Raw genomic sequence first — 17,592 nt, 5'->3', positions numbered from 1 at the left:
CTCTTCTTTTAAGGGCACTAATCTCATTCATGAGGGCTCCACTCATCTCATAAGTCCCTATCTGCATATACCATCACAGGGTTTCAACATATATGAATGGGGAGCATACACATTGAGTCCATAATAGCAGATTTGGCAGAAGTGGCAGAGGTGATATAGCCTCGGAGGCAGAGATTGGAGTGATGCAGCCACAAGGCCACAAGTCAAAGAATACCAAAAGCCGCCAGAAACTAGAGGAGACAAAGACTCTCCTAGAGCTTCCATAAGGAACATAACCCCTATTGACACCTTAATTTCAGACTTCTGGACTCTAGCACTGCAAGATGATAATTGTTTTGTTCTTTTAAGTCACTAAGTTTTTGGGAATTTATTACAATAGCTATAGGAAACTAATATAGGACCCTTGTCTACAATGGGCCATAGGCACTTGGGAGGTGGCCGTTGCATCCCACCTGGGCAAAGTGGCAGGAGTGGCCATCTTGGGGTTCCCTACCTGTGTGGCCCACAGCATACCTCAGGCTGCCCTCTGAAGAGCCCAGATGAAGTTCTGCCACCGTGGCCTTGCTGCCCCAGGGCTGAGGGTCTCAGCAATTATGGCACAGCAGCTGAGCCCCTATGGACACACTGTTCTGGGTGTGTAACCTAGGGTTGCTGCTCACAGTAAGCTCATCCTCTGCCTGTGATTTCTTCTCATTAGGGTTACTAACTCTGTGTTGAAAAGGCAAACTGTTATGTGTAAAAAGAAAATCCATAGTTCTGGTAGAAAAGTATAGGTTCATCATAAATTAGTACTAGGAAAATCACTCATCAGAAAATATTTCTAATTTTATTCTGTTTTTTATTAAAAGCATTCCTTGAACAGAATACAAAAGACACTTGAGGGGTGGTGCATGGGTAGAAACCCTTACTGCTTTCTCTAGTTGGGTTTGGAATTATTCTAAATTCATGCAGTAGTCTTTTTGAGCTTCATTTTAATTAAATATCAAACATATTCTTTGTTGAGCTATAACAGAATTTGTGAGAAGTTTCCTTCAACCCACTTCAGATCCCACTTTGCTCTTTGCAGTTCCTTCCTTTGCATTATATGTGGTCCTGCTCAGTGAATACTTCCCCTGCCTCTTTGTGTCTGCTTCCCTGAACGTTACCTCATCGTTTCTGTCTCCTATAATCTTACTGAAACAATTAACGGGACATGTAAAAGACATTTGAAGAAATAATTTATTTGGTTCAGAGAGATCATACCTTTGAAGAGGGTGCTTTTCATGAACATACAGTCACCTGAGTTATCAAGAGATGGATTTAAATTGTTATTTATTTTCCTGTAACAGGAGCTTTTTGTTTTGTTTTGTTTTGTTTTTTTGCGCTCTATCACCCTAGCTGGAGTGTCGTGGTACAATCTCGGCTCACTGCAAACTCTGCCTCCCAAGTTCAAGCAATTCTCCTGCCTCATCCTCCTGAGTAACTGGGATTATAGGCATGTGCTACCATGCCTAGCTATTTTTTTGTATCTTTAGTATAGATGGGGTTTTGCCATGTTGACCAGGCTGGTCTCAAACTCCTGACCTCAGGTGATCCACCTGCCTTGGCCTTGGCCTGCCAAAGTGCTGGGATTACAGGTGTGAGCCACCGCGCCTGGCCAACAGCTGCTTTTAAGTGCTCTGTTCTGTCAAAACTGTTCAGCGGAGACCATGCTGCATAACAATGTTTCCTCAAAGCATTTTGCAAAGTGTGTATACCCTGAGCATTTTTATGTATTGTATAAGGTAGAATGATCTCACCCATGGAGTCTAAATTGGGCTTTGCAGTGATATTCTACAATCTGCACATGATGCCACATCCGTGCACAACCGTGGCTATTCCTAGCCTCAGATGATATTCTAAGGAATTGGGACAAGCGTTTTACCCAGGATAACCTGTGGCCATAATTTATTGAAAAAACTTACAAGGAAAATACCAAAATAGACAATTTGATTATTTAAAATTAGTGATCGACCAGCTTTTAGGGTTCTTGAACTTTAATGATAAGCTTACAGATTCCACAGTTGTTGAGGCACAGGGAGAGAGACACAAGTGGGTTTCCTTCTTCTAGACCAGAGCATGGTGATATTACACAGTACACAGGCAGAGTGTGAACAGTGACCACACTCACTTCTAGAAACTTCCTAGGGTGATGGCAGGTGACAGCAGCCATAGCAGCAGCACAGAGGGCATTCGTTTCTGGTACTGCCAGCTTATGAATAGTGCTGGTGGAGTCCTTTCATCTCAAGAAATACTATCTGCATTGTAGCTAAGAAGTCCTAAGGCTGACCCTTTGGATAGGAATAAACCCCTCAGTAGTTTCTTGACCAAGAATTAGATTCCGGAGGAAGATGAAACTCTGTTCATCTAGGCAGGTAGGATTTATTTTCCTTTGGCAAATTGATGTGGCACATAATGTGACCAGAGCTCTAAGTAATGTCATTGCTCCATCTTGTACATGGGAAAACAAGGCACAAAGAGATTCCATACCTTGTACAAGATCACAGTTAATAAGTGGCAGACTCAGACTCAAACCCAGGCAGTCTGGCTAGATACTCTGTTTGGTATTACTAGATTAGCATTTACAGTAAAGACAGCAGAAAAACTGTTTTGCTTTTATTCAAATCATTCCTCCAAGAAATGGAATAAATTATGTATAAGATATTTACATGTCAGGATGAGCTACTGTCACAGGATGATGGGAGGGTATCTCTGGCACTTTACAACAGACCAGGGTCAGGCAAGAATATCTAGCATTCTGCCTTGGAAAAGTTGAAATTGCCTGGGAACACAAGATTCAGATGGTATTTATTTTAGCAAAACATTTTTGAGTCTGTCACTTTTATACCTTGAGGTTTGGAAAACCTTACATTTTCTTAGTCTTAAATTAGTGTAATCTATTTTAGCATCAGCATTCTTCATTTTCTAATTAAATTTGAGTTTTATTTGAATGGGAAGTTTTTATTAAGGCAAATGTTTTTGCAGATAGGTTGTTTAGCTTAACCAAACTAGTCTCCAAGGTGACCCCTAGAACATAAGCTCTGGAGATTGTGAAGTTTAGGAAGGTTTAAAATATGTGGTTGATTTTCTTGAGGAATTTTAAAACCTCAACTAATATCATTTTCAGTCAATTTTTGGAACATATACAAAATTTTCTTCATTGCCGTTGATGTCTGCAATGCCAGGTTGTGGCTATTGCTAGATCCCTACTATCAGTTGATACTTATTTAATATAATATACTTGAATTTTTCTTCTGAACTTAATTATAAATTGTTTATGTCACTATTTTTTCTAGGAGAGTCTAGCTCATAAAAAAGGAAAATTTCATGTATTATATTAAGCCCAAGACAAAGTTGCAAGTTTGCTCTGGAAAAGTTGGTTAAATGAAGAGAGAAATTGTCGGTTAATTAAAAACACCAGAAAGTAGAGAATATCTTTTTTTTAAACCTTTATTTTATATCCAGGGGCACATGTTCAGGTTATATAGGTAAATTGTGTGTCACGGGGATTTGGTGTACAGATTTTCTCACCACCCAGGTAATAAGCATACTATCTGATAGGTGGTTTTTGATCCTTACCCTTCTCCCTCCCTCCATCCTCAAATAGACCATGGTATCTCTTATCCCATTCTTTGTGTCCGTAGGTACTCAGTGTTTAGCTTACATTTATAAGTGAGAATATGCACAATTTGATTTTCTGTTCCTGTGTTAGTTTACTTAGGATAATGGTCTCCAGCGCCATCCATGTTGCTGCAAAGGATATAATCTCATTCTCTTTATGTGTGCATAGTATTCCATGGTGTATATGTACCACATTTTAAAAATTTAGTCTACCATTGAGGGGCATCTAGGCTGATTCTATGTCTTTGTAATTGTGAATAGTGCATGCATGTGTCTTTATGGTAGAAGGATCTATATTCCTTTGGGTATATACCCAATAATGGGATTACTAGGTTGAATGGTAATTCTGCTTTGAGTTATTTGAGAAATCATCAAACTGCTTTCCATAATGGCCCAACTAATTTATATTCCCACCAGCAGTATATAGGCATTGCCTTTTCTCTGCAATCTTGCCAGCATCTATTATTTTTTGACTTTTTAGTAATAGCCATTCTGACTGGTGTGAGATGGTATCTCATTGTGGTTTTGATTTGCATTTCTGTAATGATTAATGGTGTCGAGTATTTTTTCATATGATTGTTGGTCTGTTGTATATCTTCTTTGAAAAGTATATGTTCATGTTGGATAAAGAAGCAAGACACAGCAGTATGCTGTCTTCAGAAGACCCATCTTATATGCAGTGATGTCCATAGGCTCAAAGTAAAAGGATGGAGAAAAACCTACCAAGCAAACAGAAAACAGAAAAAAGGAGGAGTTGCTAATCTAATTTCAGACAAAACAGACTTTAAGCCAACGAAGATCAAAAAAGACACAGAAGGGCATTACAAAATTATCAATTTTTTTGTTTGTTTTTCGCTTGTTGATTTGTTTATCATCCTTATAGATTTTGGATATTAGACCTTTGTTGGATGCATAGTTTGCAAATATTTTCTCCCATTCTCTCTGTTTACTCTGCTGATAATTTTTGTTTTGCAAAAGGTCTTTAGTTTAATTAGATCCCATTTACCCACTTTTGTTTTTGTTGCAGTTGCTTTTGGCATCTTTGTCATAAAATATTTGCCACCAGACCTGCCTTACAAGAGGTCTCAGAAGGAGTGCTAAATATAAACTGCCTTATAAGAGGTCCCAAAGGGAGTGCTAAATATAGAAAGACTGTTACCAGCCACTACAAGCACGCACTTTCGGTACATGCACCAGTGGCACTATAAAGCAACCACACAAACAAGTCTGCGTAATAACTAGATAACAACATGATGACAGGATCAAATATGCATGTGTAAATACTAACCTTGAATGTAAATGGGCTAAATGCTCAATTAACACTCACGGAGTGGGAAGTTGGATAAACAAGCAAGACTCAATAGTATGCTGTCTTCAAAAGACCCATCTTATATGCAATGATGTCCATAGGCTCAAAGTAAAAGGATGGAGAAAGATCTACCAACAAACAGAAAACAGAAAAAAGGAGGAGTTGCTAATCTAATTTCAGACAAAACAGACTTTAAGTCAACAAAGATAAAAAAAGACACAGAAGGGCATTACATAATGGCAAAAGGCTCAATTCGACAAACAGACCTAATAATCCTAAATATATATGTACCCAACACAAGACCACCCAGATTATAATGCAAGTTCTTAGAGACCTAGGAAATGACTTAGATAATCGCACAATAATAGTGGGAGAATTTCAACACCCCACTGACAATATTAGATTATTGAGGCAGAAAACTAACAAAGATATTCAGGACCTGAACTCGATGCTTGACCGAATGGATCTAATAGATGTCAACAGAACTCTCCACCCAAAAACAATTGAATATATGTTCTTCGCTCTGCACATGGCACGTACTCTAAAATCAACCACGCAATAGGCTTAAAACAGTCCTCAGCAAATTAAAAAAAAAAAAAAAACAAAAAAAAAAACCTGAAATTATACCAGCCACACCCTTGGACCACAGGGCAATAAAAGTAGAAATCAAGACTAAGAATATCACTCAAAACCACACAATTACATGGAAATTAAACAACCTGCTCTTGAATGACTTTTGGGTAAATAATGAAATTAGGGCAGAAATCAAGAAATTCTTTGAAACCAAAGCAAAAAAAGCTACAATATACCAGAATCTCTGGGACATAGCTAAAGCAGTGTTAAGAAGGAAGTTTATAGCACTAAATGCCTACAACAAAAAGAAAGATCTCAAATTAAGAACTTAACATCACAAATCAACCCCAAAGCTAGCAGAAGACAAGAAATAACCAAAATCAGAGCTGAACTGAAGGAAGTTGAGATGCGAAAAACCATACAAAAGATCAATGAATCCAGGATCTGAGTCTTTGAAAGAATTAAGGATAGACCACTAGTTAGACTAATAAAAAAAAGAGAGAAGTTCCAAATAAACACAATCAGAAATGACAAAGGGAACGTTACCACTAACTCCACAGAAATACAAAAACTCCCAGAAACTGTTATGAACACCTCTATGCACTCAAGTTAGAAAACCTAAAAGAAATGATACATTCCTGGAAATATACAACCCCCCAAGATTGAACTAGGAGGAAACTGAATCCCTGAACAGAGAAGATCTCTTGTAAAGATGTCTTCAAAATCTCAAACTCCAGTGCTTCTTCTTTTAAGAACTCCAGGCATGTCTTACTAGTAATGTCCCCCTGGAGATGATACTGACATTTTGAAAATACATTCCTCAAACAGAACTCACCATCTTCCTGTTTCAAATCCTGTTCCTCCCTAGCCTGTGCTCTCCATATGCTCATCTATTACTGAAGCTAGAAACTGCAGAATTGTCATTGACTCATATTTTGTACCTATTGGCTTTGCTTCTTAAGATAAATTCCAAATGCAGTTACTGAATTATTTTTTTTAACTTTTTATTTTCAAATGACTTCAAACTTACAGAAAATTTGCAAAAATATACTAATGTTTTTGCATATGCCCTTCACCCAAATTGGTTACCATATTTTAACATTTTCTCATATTTGCTTTGCTTTGGCATTCTCTCTCTATACACATATATATGTATAAATATATATAGTGTATATATGTACATATACACACAAACACACACATAGATAGCAACCAAGACTGACCAATTATATAAATATATATATTTTATATATAATATTTATATATTTTGTTCTGTTTCATCTGAGAGTAAGTTACAAAGCTCATGCTTCTTTTCCCTGAAATATTGTGTTATTTTCCAAGAAAAAAAATTCTCCTATGAAATCACAGTAAAATTTTCAAAATCATGAAAGTTAATATGGATATTGTACTATTATCTAATTCATAAGATCTATTCAATTTATTCTAATAGTCCCTTTGATGTCTTTCATAGCATGTATTTTACAGGTCCACAATGCCATGAGGAATCACAGTTGCACTTGGTTTTCAAATATCTTTAGTCTTCCTTGATCTGGGGTGGTTCTTTGGCTTTTCTTTGTCTTTTATAACATTGATTTTTTTTTTTACAGTACAGTCCATTGATTTTATAGAATGATTTTCAAGACTAGTTTCAGCTTATGCATTGTTGTCAGGAATGTAACATAAGTAATGTAGTGTTCTCAGTGCATCACAACAAGAGGCTCATGATATCTGTCTCATTACGAATTATGTTACCTTTGGTCACTTGGTTAGGTAATATATTGACATTTTCCCCTCATTCACATCTTCACTCGCCATGAACACCTGGATGTTTAATTCTGAAATTCGACCAAATTCAGATATTCTCCTTTATTCCCATGGGCTTTGCCTGGACACTAGTTTCCCAACTATGTCTCACTTACAAACCCTTCTTCCACATTCTTGCCAAAGTTGCGTTTTTAAAATACAAATTTGGCCGTGAATTTTTCACATCTTTATTAATTAAGACTTTCCATTCTACTTGATTCCTTATAGTAGCATTCCCAAACTATCTTATATGGAACACTAACTTTTCAAAATATCCGAGCAGCTAAAGGGATATTTGGTGGAATAAGTTTGGGAAATTTTATCTTTATTTACATATATCTCGTGGAACCATATACGTTAGCACATTGAAGACTGTGAAAAGTTTTACGGAAAAAAAAATTCAAGGTTTCTCATCCTTTCTTTGAAAAAGAAAACTTTTCTTTGCTAGTCCCCATAAATAATCCAATAAATAAGTGGTATATGGAGTTAATATTTTATAAAACACCTTTGGGAAAATGTCATTGTATAGTCCTACTCTTCGGCTAACCTTACAGTGATATTCATACCCCACCTCACTTCTTCACCAACTCAAAGTCCATTACTCTTCCTGCCAATATCTCTCTTATCATCGGTCAGAACTGTTACTTCTCCCTGATGCTCAAGTCTTCTTACTACATAATGCCTTCTGTCTACAAGACTGTTGTGAAACTATGTTTAGAATGCCCTTTGCTATCCCACCTCCCACCCTTCTCCTCCTGGGTCACTTATTCTCTTATTAAGACACAGTTCAAAGGTTGCCCTCCTCCCCCAAGTCTTGTCTGCTGTCTTCTTCTCTCCTCCCTTTTTGTGTCTCTCTGTTGAGGGCTTATCACATTGCATATGATGATCCTAGTCTGTTAGAGCTGCTATAACAAAATACCATAAACTGAGTGACTTATAGACAACATAAATTTATTTCTCCTAGTTCTAGAATCTGGAAAGTCCAAGATCAAGGCTCTGGCAGATTCACTACCTGGTGAGGGCCCACTTCCTCATAGATAGTCATCTTCTCTCTCTAGCCTCACACGGTGGAAGGGGCAAGGGATCTCTCTCAGACTTCCTTTATGAGGGTGCTAATGCTATCCATGAGGGTTCCCCCATCCTCCACCATGACCTAATCACTTCCCAAAGGCCCACCTTTTAATAACCATCACCTTAGGGGTGAGGATTTTGGCATATGAATTTTGAGGGGACACAAACATTCAGACCACATCCATGACAATTACTTGTTTGCATATCTGCCTCTGTCCTCACTTGATGAGCTTCTTATATGCCTTGTAAATATCATGGTATTTGGTAAGCTCTGAGTGTTGACTGTTGAATAACTGAGTAAACACAGACTTGACATTTTCTACATACTGATTTAATCTGGTGGATTTTTTAACATCGGCTATACCTGGTGACCCTATCAGATTGTTGGTACTGAAGGAATTTTTGTATCACACCCAAATTATAAGTAACCAAATAGAATATTTTGTTTGTTTGTTTTTTGTTTTCTTTTTGAGATGGAGTCTCACTCTGTTGCCCAGCCTGGAGTGCAGTGGTGAGATCTCAGCTCACTACAAGCTCTGTCTCCTGGGTTCACACCATTCTCCTGCCTCAGCCTCCTGAATAGCTGGGACTACGGGCGCCCGCCACCACACCCGGCTAATTTTTTTGTATTTTTAGTAGAGACGCGGTTTCACCGTGTTAGCCGTGATAGTCTCAATAGCCGTGATAGTCTCAATCTCCTGACCTTGTGATCCACCCGCCTTGGCCTCCCAAAGTGCTGGGATTACAGGCGTGAGCCATGGTGCCTGGCCCAGAAATTTTTTATTTTTCATTCTCGTTTTCTCATGCAACTCACCTGTATTTAGAAATGTGTGTTACAAATTATATGAAGGAAATAACTTGATTCTTTTATTTGAAATTTGAATATTTGTCAAAAGCAGCAGATAACAGACATATTTCCATCTCATTTACTTTATAAGATTCATAAATTAAGAAGATATGATTATTTTATTCTTAGTAACCAGAGCAAACTTTCCGGTATATATGTATTTTATATTTCTGAAGCATAACTAATTCTCTAATTTAGAAGAATATGTGAGTTTGATACGTTTAGCTTATAGGATAATTCTAAGTTTCTAGCCACAAATTTTCCAGTTTTTCTATTCATTCCTCATGTCATCACTAATCTTTTTTTCATTTCAGATATTTGGTATCTAATGATATTTAAAAAGAAAAAAATATAACATTTGGTTAGTACAGTGTCTGTAGTTTCTTTGAAATTAAATTTAGACCTTCATAGCTAGTCTTAATTCGTTTTTCTCGATAAATGCATGCTACTGCATTTAATAATAAGAAAACCCATTTTCTTCAACTTACTGTAAACAAGTGAATATATGGTGATAAACAGTGTTCTTGCATCACCTATGATTTTTATAAACACAACTTATCTTGTAATGTTCTTTACCTTCTTGCAGTTAAAGATATGATCTGTCAGATGCTTACATTTGTTAAGCAGCATTGACAAAAGCCTTAGCCTGTGACACCTGGGCGTTCTCAACTTCATATTTTCCCACTTTCATTCACTATGGGACTAGCTACTTTACTGCCATAACAGGAAAGCAGGATCATCTTAAAAAGCCAAGCTGTGGACTCTTTCCTCATCAGAGACCTCAGATCCTGAACGAGTGCAACTTAGTTCCTGTCCCTTTGGAGACAATTGTAGGGAATAAACTTTTCCATAGCAGGAGAGACACTGTGATTTTTTTCCCGATTGCACTCCAATTTTTCAAGAATGTGTTTGAAATCAGATGTCGAACTAAACTCTAGGTTGAGTTTTATTTCAAATACATTCCACACAGATTGTAGCACAGGATAGGGTATATTACTCAGCCACCCTCCACACGGTGACTCATAAGGAAACCCCTTTTACCAGCTGCCAACAAATGAAGAGCCTGGGTTACCAGAGTTTGAGCAAGCACAGATGCAGAATGAGCTGGAGCCGGTCAGGGACAGAGTGTGCATTCCAGGTTGGCAAAAGTGCACAGTTTACAATTGCAAGGCAAGATTGGTGCTTGAGAACAGTCAAGGAGGCTGATAGAGGCTTAGTAAATCAGGCTAAGAATGCACGATTTTCTCCCCCCGCATACTCCTAATGTGTTTTCAAAGAGGAAATGTTTGTAAATTTTCCAAAGTCCTTTGTTTGTTGTTAATGGGTAAGCCATTTCAATATCTCTACAGCTACACAGTTCTGATCCAGTCCCCAAATCACAGCTAAACTTGTCATGCTGCAGTATGTGGTGGCTTGAATCAGCATTACCATACAAGGCAGCTTTGAATTCCCCGCAGTAACCTTTTATTACTGTTTTTAAGTTTCCCAAGCACTGCCAAATGTCTTGAACTTTGTGGAATGATTATAAACTTTATAAATATAAACCTTTGATTTCCCTCTGAAATTCTGCTAAAGAAGGCCAAAATTATATTAACAGTGCATATATTTCAAAATCAAAGACCTGTAATACCATTTTGATTATTCACTCTTGGAAAAAAATTTGTTGGGATCATTGGACCATTGATAAAGGGGCATTGCAACAGCTGTGCTGATTTTCAGGGAAAAAAATGATACAACCCAGGAACAGTGTTTGGGCTGAGAAGCGGGCCTGCATGTCTGGTTGTTTGCAGATGCCTTGGATATTTAGAAAGCTACTCCTTTAAAATCTCCAAAACATTTTGTTAGAAACACTTCATAATGGAAGTATGTTTCCCTTGGCACCTCGGCAGAGCAGTTCTTGCTTTCATTTCAAAATATGAGAGATTTCATTAGAAACAGAAAGGGTTTTGTCTTTTGCAAGCTGACATGAGGCATGGCCCAGAATCAATCTGATGTGGGGCAACTCCTTAAGGAGAGAAGAGTTTTCTCAAAGAACAGGCTACAGCTTTTGGAAGCTGCAAAGGCACGTGGAAGAAATCTCTGTGAAAGGGCAGGCGAGCAAAAGAAATCTATTTTTATGTGGTGCTGACATTGTGACCTGACATAGTTCACATGGAAGGGAAGAAGATATACATTCAATATCTAGTATAGTGTGGTGAACACAAGTTCACACTTTAGGCCTTGATTGTCAGGGTCTTTCAGTTCTTAGCTTGATGGCTTTCCAAATTACATAATCATAATAATTCCACTGTCCTCAGTTATTCTATCTGTAAAATGATATAATAAAGTACCTACTTCGAACGGTTGTTGTGAGGATTAAGTGAGTTTGTATGTGTAAAGTAGATGTAGCATTGACTAGAGCTACTTCTTGAAATAATGCTAAGAAAATTTTAAATAGAACAGAGTAAGAATAAACTTTATCTTTAAAAGGTTTCCAGTAAATTTACTCTCACATGATAACATTTGCCCCAACACACACACACACACACACAGCTCACACACATGCTCACACACACTTTTGCACACACACACACTCGCTCACACATATGCATGCAAGAGATGATAAAGAGGTCATTCTAATGTTTTTTTTCCTCTCCTATTTGTAAAATTCTGTAAGTATTTTGGAAAAGGTCCTATAATTATCCTGCAAAGATCATCTGGATGGGAATAAGTCATAGAAATTCCATTTCATTTTATAAGTTAAGAATCAAGAACCCATCTCAACCTTCAATGAGGATACTGAATCTTCACTCTGAGGTGCCACCCCTTTAAAGCAGGGGCTTCACCTGCCATTTTGGTGTCATATGCCAGCCATTGGAATGGGCAGAGGAGAATGCTTAATAAAGATTGAGTGATGATGATAATTCATAGTAGTGTTTTATAGTTCGTTACCTTACAGATCTTGCAAAACAGCATGCAATATTTCCCAGTAGAGGCAAATGCCGAGTGCTGTGCTATTTGGTGAAAAAAGGAGCATGGCATGGAAAGTCAAATCAAAATGAAAGCACCTCAAGTTGCTGTGGACCTATGCTGTCCTCCAGCTCCTCTCTTCCTAGCTCCCACTTCATACCTGTAGCAGAACTTTGTTTGGAACAAGGGAAAAGAGAGAAAATGTGTGTGGGGAAAAAAAAAAAAGAATGTACTATATGACTTTGTCAAGCAGAGCTGCCAACACTCTCACCTCCTTTCTTACAATTCTCTCTTACAAACACTTAAATTGTTCGAAGGTATCTTTCCCAAATTTTTTCAGTTTCAATTAAAAAGTAGTAATTTATTTAAAAATTTGACAAAAAAGAGTAAGAAATCAGGTAAGTCACTAATTACGAATACTATCGCATACCATCTTTCTTTGGAAAACTGTACATATTCACAAACTTCAGGACTAAGCACTAGATTTTCTCTCTACTATTGCATTTATCACAATGGATTGCCAGTTTGTTTAAATACCTCTCTCGTTTGTGAGATATGACACTGTAAACTTCTTGAGGCCAAGGTCTACGTTGTATAAAAGTTTGTACCCATAGTACTCTGGAGTTCATGGGTGACTAATAAATTCCGACTTCCCCCAATCTTCCTTAAATAAATGTCCTTTATTTCATAGAATCTGGAGAACAAACAAGGTCCTGTATTCTAAGTTCTTTCCCACTGAATCTTTAGCAGCACTAAAGGTGTTTCTCACTTTAGCACCTGGAGTGTTGAGGATTCCATTTGTTCAGCATAGAAATTCAAGCACTGAAGACTCTCTGTGAAAATATAGGCCTTCTGTTTGCTCCATGACTGTGATCCTAACCTCTGGAATGTACTGTCCTGAAAATAGTGCTCACCAGAATTTCTGAGTCTAGAATATTATAAATATTTCTGATGTTTATAAACTCTCAAATAGAGTTTATGGAATTAAGTTTCTTAAGACTGCACAACTGTATAAATCCCAAAGCAAAGGAAGAAGAAAGGTAGATGAGAAGATGAAAGTTAATATAAAAATGAATTTGTGTAAGTAACAAATTGTATGAATTTGTATAAATAACATTTTATAGCATCCAGAGCAAATGTATATGTTTTATAGAAATTCTCTTTTATGTATCTATTACATAATAACAGAGTTATCATCTAATAATTCTGTTCAGTAGGTGTTAGATATCTTGGCCACATAACAAACGACCCCAAATTCAGCAGTATAAAACCATTTATTATGCTTACAGATTCTGTGGTTTAGGAATTTGAACTGAATGCAGTGGGTTCAGGTTTTTCTGCTGATGTCACGGGCTTCAGCTGGAAGACTAGAGGCCCAGGATTGGAACTGTTTGAAGATTTGTTCACCCAGGTTTCTGGCAGTCAATGCTGGCATTGGGCTGGGAGCCTCAGTTCCTCTCCACATGTGTCTTTCCACATGGACTCTCTGGGTAGAAAACTTTGGGTTTCTCCACAATATTATGAATGGGTTTCAAAGACAGGCATTACCAGGGTAGATGGTGGGGGAGAGAGAAAGGGAGAGACAGAGAGAGAAAGAGAGAGGTGAGAGTGATCCTGGAGAGCTCCTATCACCTCTGATGACTTAGCCTAGCCAGACAGACATGCTGCAGTCTGTTAGTCCAGGCAGTAACAAAGTTCCCCTCAGTTTCAAGGAGAGAGAAGATAGACTCCAGATGATTGTCGACAAGGTTCTGCAAAAACATGTGACCAGAAATATTGCTGTGACCATTTGTGAAAATATAAGCTGCCTTATAGCGATTGATAGTCCTGTTTTGTAGGTGAGAAATTGAGGCACAGCTTAAATGGTTATTCACATCCCCACAGCTGGTAAGTTGGGAGTTCACACTTCAATCCAGTTCTTTTGATTTAGCAGTATAATTTTGTCACTACACTGTAACTATGGAGAGCCAAATCTTCATACAAACACTCCACTTATGTGAAGAGATGAATGACTTGATGAGATGTATTTTCTTCTATCAGTTGGTAAAATATAATTATGAGACTTCTTATGAAACATGGTATTTTAAACTGAGAACATTCATAAGAGAAAATTATAATAAAATTCCAAGTTTCCCCTGAACTATGAGCTGATAACTTTTAAAACTTTGTATTTTGAAATAATTTCAGGCTTATAGAAAAACTGCAAACAGTATTACAAAGAATTTGTTTACCCTTCACCCAGATTTCTTAGCTATTAACATTTTGCCACATTTGCTTTCTCATTCTCTCTCTACAGTATTTTTTCTAAAACATTTATGTGTAGGTTGCAGATACGATACCCATTTACCCCCAAATGCTTATTTCAGTGTGTATTTCTTTAAAACAAAGACATTCCCTTGAATGATCACAGCAGGAAATTAAATATTATATAACACTATTGTCTAATATATGGACCTTACTGGCTACAATTTAAATAGACTATAGAATAGAATAATTTTTTTTTTCAGGAAAAGCAGCAAGTCAATATATTTCCTTTTATCTTCTCACAAAGGAAAAAGCTGATGTTCAAAGGAGTAACTACTACCCTGGAGAAGTTCATGATTCTTTAAGATATAATAGATGTCGGTTTTGAAAAATAAACAAAGCTAATTTGTCTAGGAATTATTTTTCTCTGTATGGGTCTGCTTTTGTTAATGGTCCTCTTCTCTGTCAATAAAATGGGAATATAAGGTGTCTATCATTTATAGGATCCAAGTGAAGGCAGTGCAGCTAATGAAGAATCTCCTTCAAGTTGTAAGAATAGCTAATGAAACTGTAGCTGATAGAAGTAACGAAAGTAACTGTAGCTAATGAAGCTAATGAATGCAGAATGAAACTGTAGCTAATGAGTCATTGGGCTGCAGTATTTAGACTGATTCAATGTAATATACATGAAATATATTTATATCTTCTTTTTATCCATATCTGGATTATGGTAAACATTTAATTACTCTTTGATGGATTTTTATTAATGAATGAAGAAAACTATAAATAATTAATATATCAAATAGAGAAAGAAGAGAATAAATCAGGAGTAAGTTTGGGAAAGAAAGTAAAATTTAGAGAAAGAAAAGTTTAGGAGAAAAATTCAGAAAGGCAAAATAAAATGAAAAAGAAAGATAAGGAAGAAGAGAGGAATGGGTGATATGCTGTCATCTATTGCATGGTTTATGCATAGATGAAGTTAATGGATACAGCAATTAGTGGCTCATAATAGTACAAGAAAATCAATATGCAAACTGGGACCTGAGATTTCAGAGGTGCTACGGGAATGGGGAAGATAAGGAATTGGCATTGCTGAAACATTTAATACTATAACCTTTTCTGTAGTTTGTTGTCAGATAAGCAGATCCTTGACAACCTTTGCAAAACAACAAGTACTCAGAATTTTTTAGGTCTCAGAACTTTCAATATCTATTGTGGAAATACAAAAACTGCTGATATAATTTCACCAAAAAGGAGAAAATACACTAAACTTGTCATTGCCACCTGGGGAAAAATAGAGTAACGTGAAAATCATTTCAAAACTGTCTTTGACATGTCACATTTGATAAGGAGACTGGAGTCCTTTTTGGTAAGCTATTATCAGATGTGAATGGTAACTTTTGTCTATTGACTTCTTTATCTATATCTCTAGCCAGAGGTTTCTCTTGAGCATCCACTTTCAGGTCCCAAACTGCCTGCTGTACTCCTCCACTTGCCTCAAGCTCCACATTCTCCCCAGTGAAGTTATCATTTTTTCTCTCAATGTAGCTCTTCCCTAAGTGGATTTCTCATGTCTGTTGAGGTCACCGCCATTCTTCCAATTGGCAGGGTTGTCTTTGACTCCTCCCTGTCCTTCAGTCCCATTGTGATAATGTCTCATAGATTCCGTTTTTGCAGTGTTCCCTTTTATCCATCCACTTACCTAGGGTAACAGTGAAAGCAGCCTCTCATACTAGAGAAGATATTTTGACATGACAAACAGCTGCTTCAGCATCACTTCCATTGTCTCCTGTCAGTGACAGGTCTTTGTTACTTTCATTTGCTGTTACCTGCTTGTCTCCTCCATGAACCTCTGAACAACTGACAGCAGAAGTTTCTGTTCTATTCACCCTCAGTTCCCCAGCATCCCAATATGACTCATGACTTACTAAAGGGATATTTTCAGGATGAACACGTGATCTTCATTGTTTATTTATCTGTACTAGTTAGGGAAGGTTAACTCCTATGACCAACAAGCCCAATATCAGTGGCTTGAACCAATAAATGCATGTTTCTTGCCCACATCATGTTTCCGTGCACAACACTGCAAAGGAGAAAGCTCATTTATCTCTTGGCTGCACCATCTTGACCTGAGTTGTCACGGCAAAGCCAGAAGGAGACTATATCACTTCTTTCCATGGTCTCTTGGCCAAAACTCAATCAGAAAACTCCACACAACTACAGTGGATGCTGGGAAATATAGTTACACTGGAAATAAGCTTGGAGATCATCTAGCCAGTGTCTGCCATGCTATCCTCCTAACTCTCTATTTACAATTATAATAATAAACTGGCAGAGTGTCTTTCTGATCACAATGATCCCCCAAGCTCCTTGATTCACTCTCACTTATTTCCACTGTGTTGCCCTCTCAAACTTCATTTGATGAGATTTTTAACTGTTTTGCTTAGGTTGCATGACTCTGTCCCCTGATCATAAATTGGTTTGTCTATGTGTAAAACAATTGGAGACAATCAGATTTTTTTTTTTCTGGGGAATTTGGAATCAGAATCAAGAGGCAGCCAGTCAGTCTCTCAGTGTGACAATATTTGTAACCTATGAACTCAGAAATTTTAGAGTACCCATCTTTACTAACTGATCATGCAGACTAAGGAGCAGAGAGACTGTGCCTACAGGGAAAGAAAAATGAAGCAGATGTTCAGGGAGGAACTTAGAGGGAGGGGAAAAGGACCTGGTGGCTGCCCAGCCCTGGCTTCTGTTCCATCTGTAGGAACAGAATTCCTATATTCCTGCCTGTACCCTTACAATGATCAATGTTTTTTGATACTTTGAAAAGATAAATAATCCTAACCAAGAAGATCCCCTGCCAAATTCCACAAAGAATTTGAAGCAGGCTGAAATGAGAGTTCATACAACAACGTTATCTGGAAAAAAGATTTAAATCATAATTGCTATGTTAGTGAAGGGTAAGATTTTCCTCAAAGCTTCCTGGAAATCAAAATGTAGAAAAAAAGATACAGTTATTGACATTACTGTCAGTTTCAGAAAGGAGGAAATATACACCTTTCTTTGGGGAGTGAAGCTCTGTTAGTATTAAGATCTAATAGTAATTTCTTAGGCAGGTAAAAATGATTCATATGTGAGAGATCATAGCCTTCCC

The sequence above is a fragment of the Macaca fascicularis genome, chromosome 3 (assembly GCF_037993035.2).
Source record: "Macaca fascicularis isolate 582-1 chromosome 3, T2T-MFA8v1.1".
Classification (NCBI taxonomy): domain Eukaryota; kingdom Metazoa; phylum Chordata; class Mammalia; order Primates; family Cercopithecidae; genus Macaca; species Macaca fascicularis.
Note: the sequence above shows the minus strand (reverse complement) of the source record.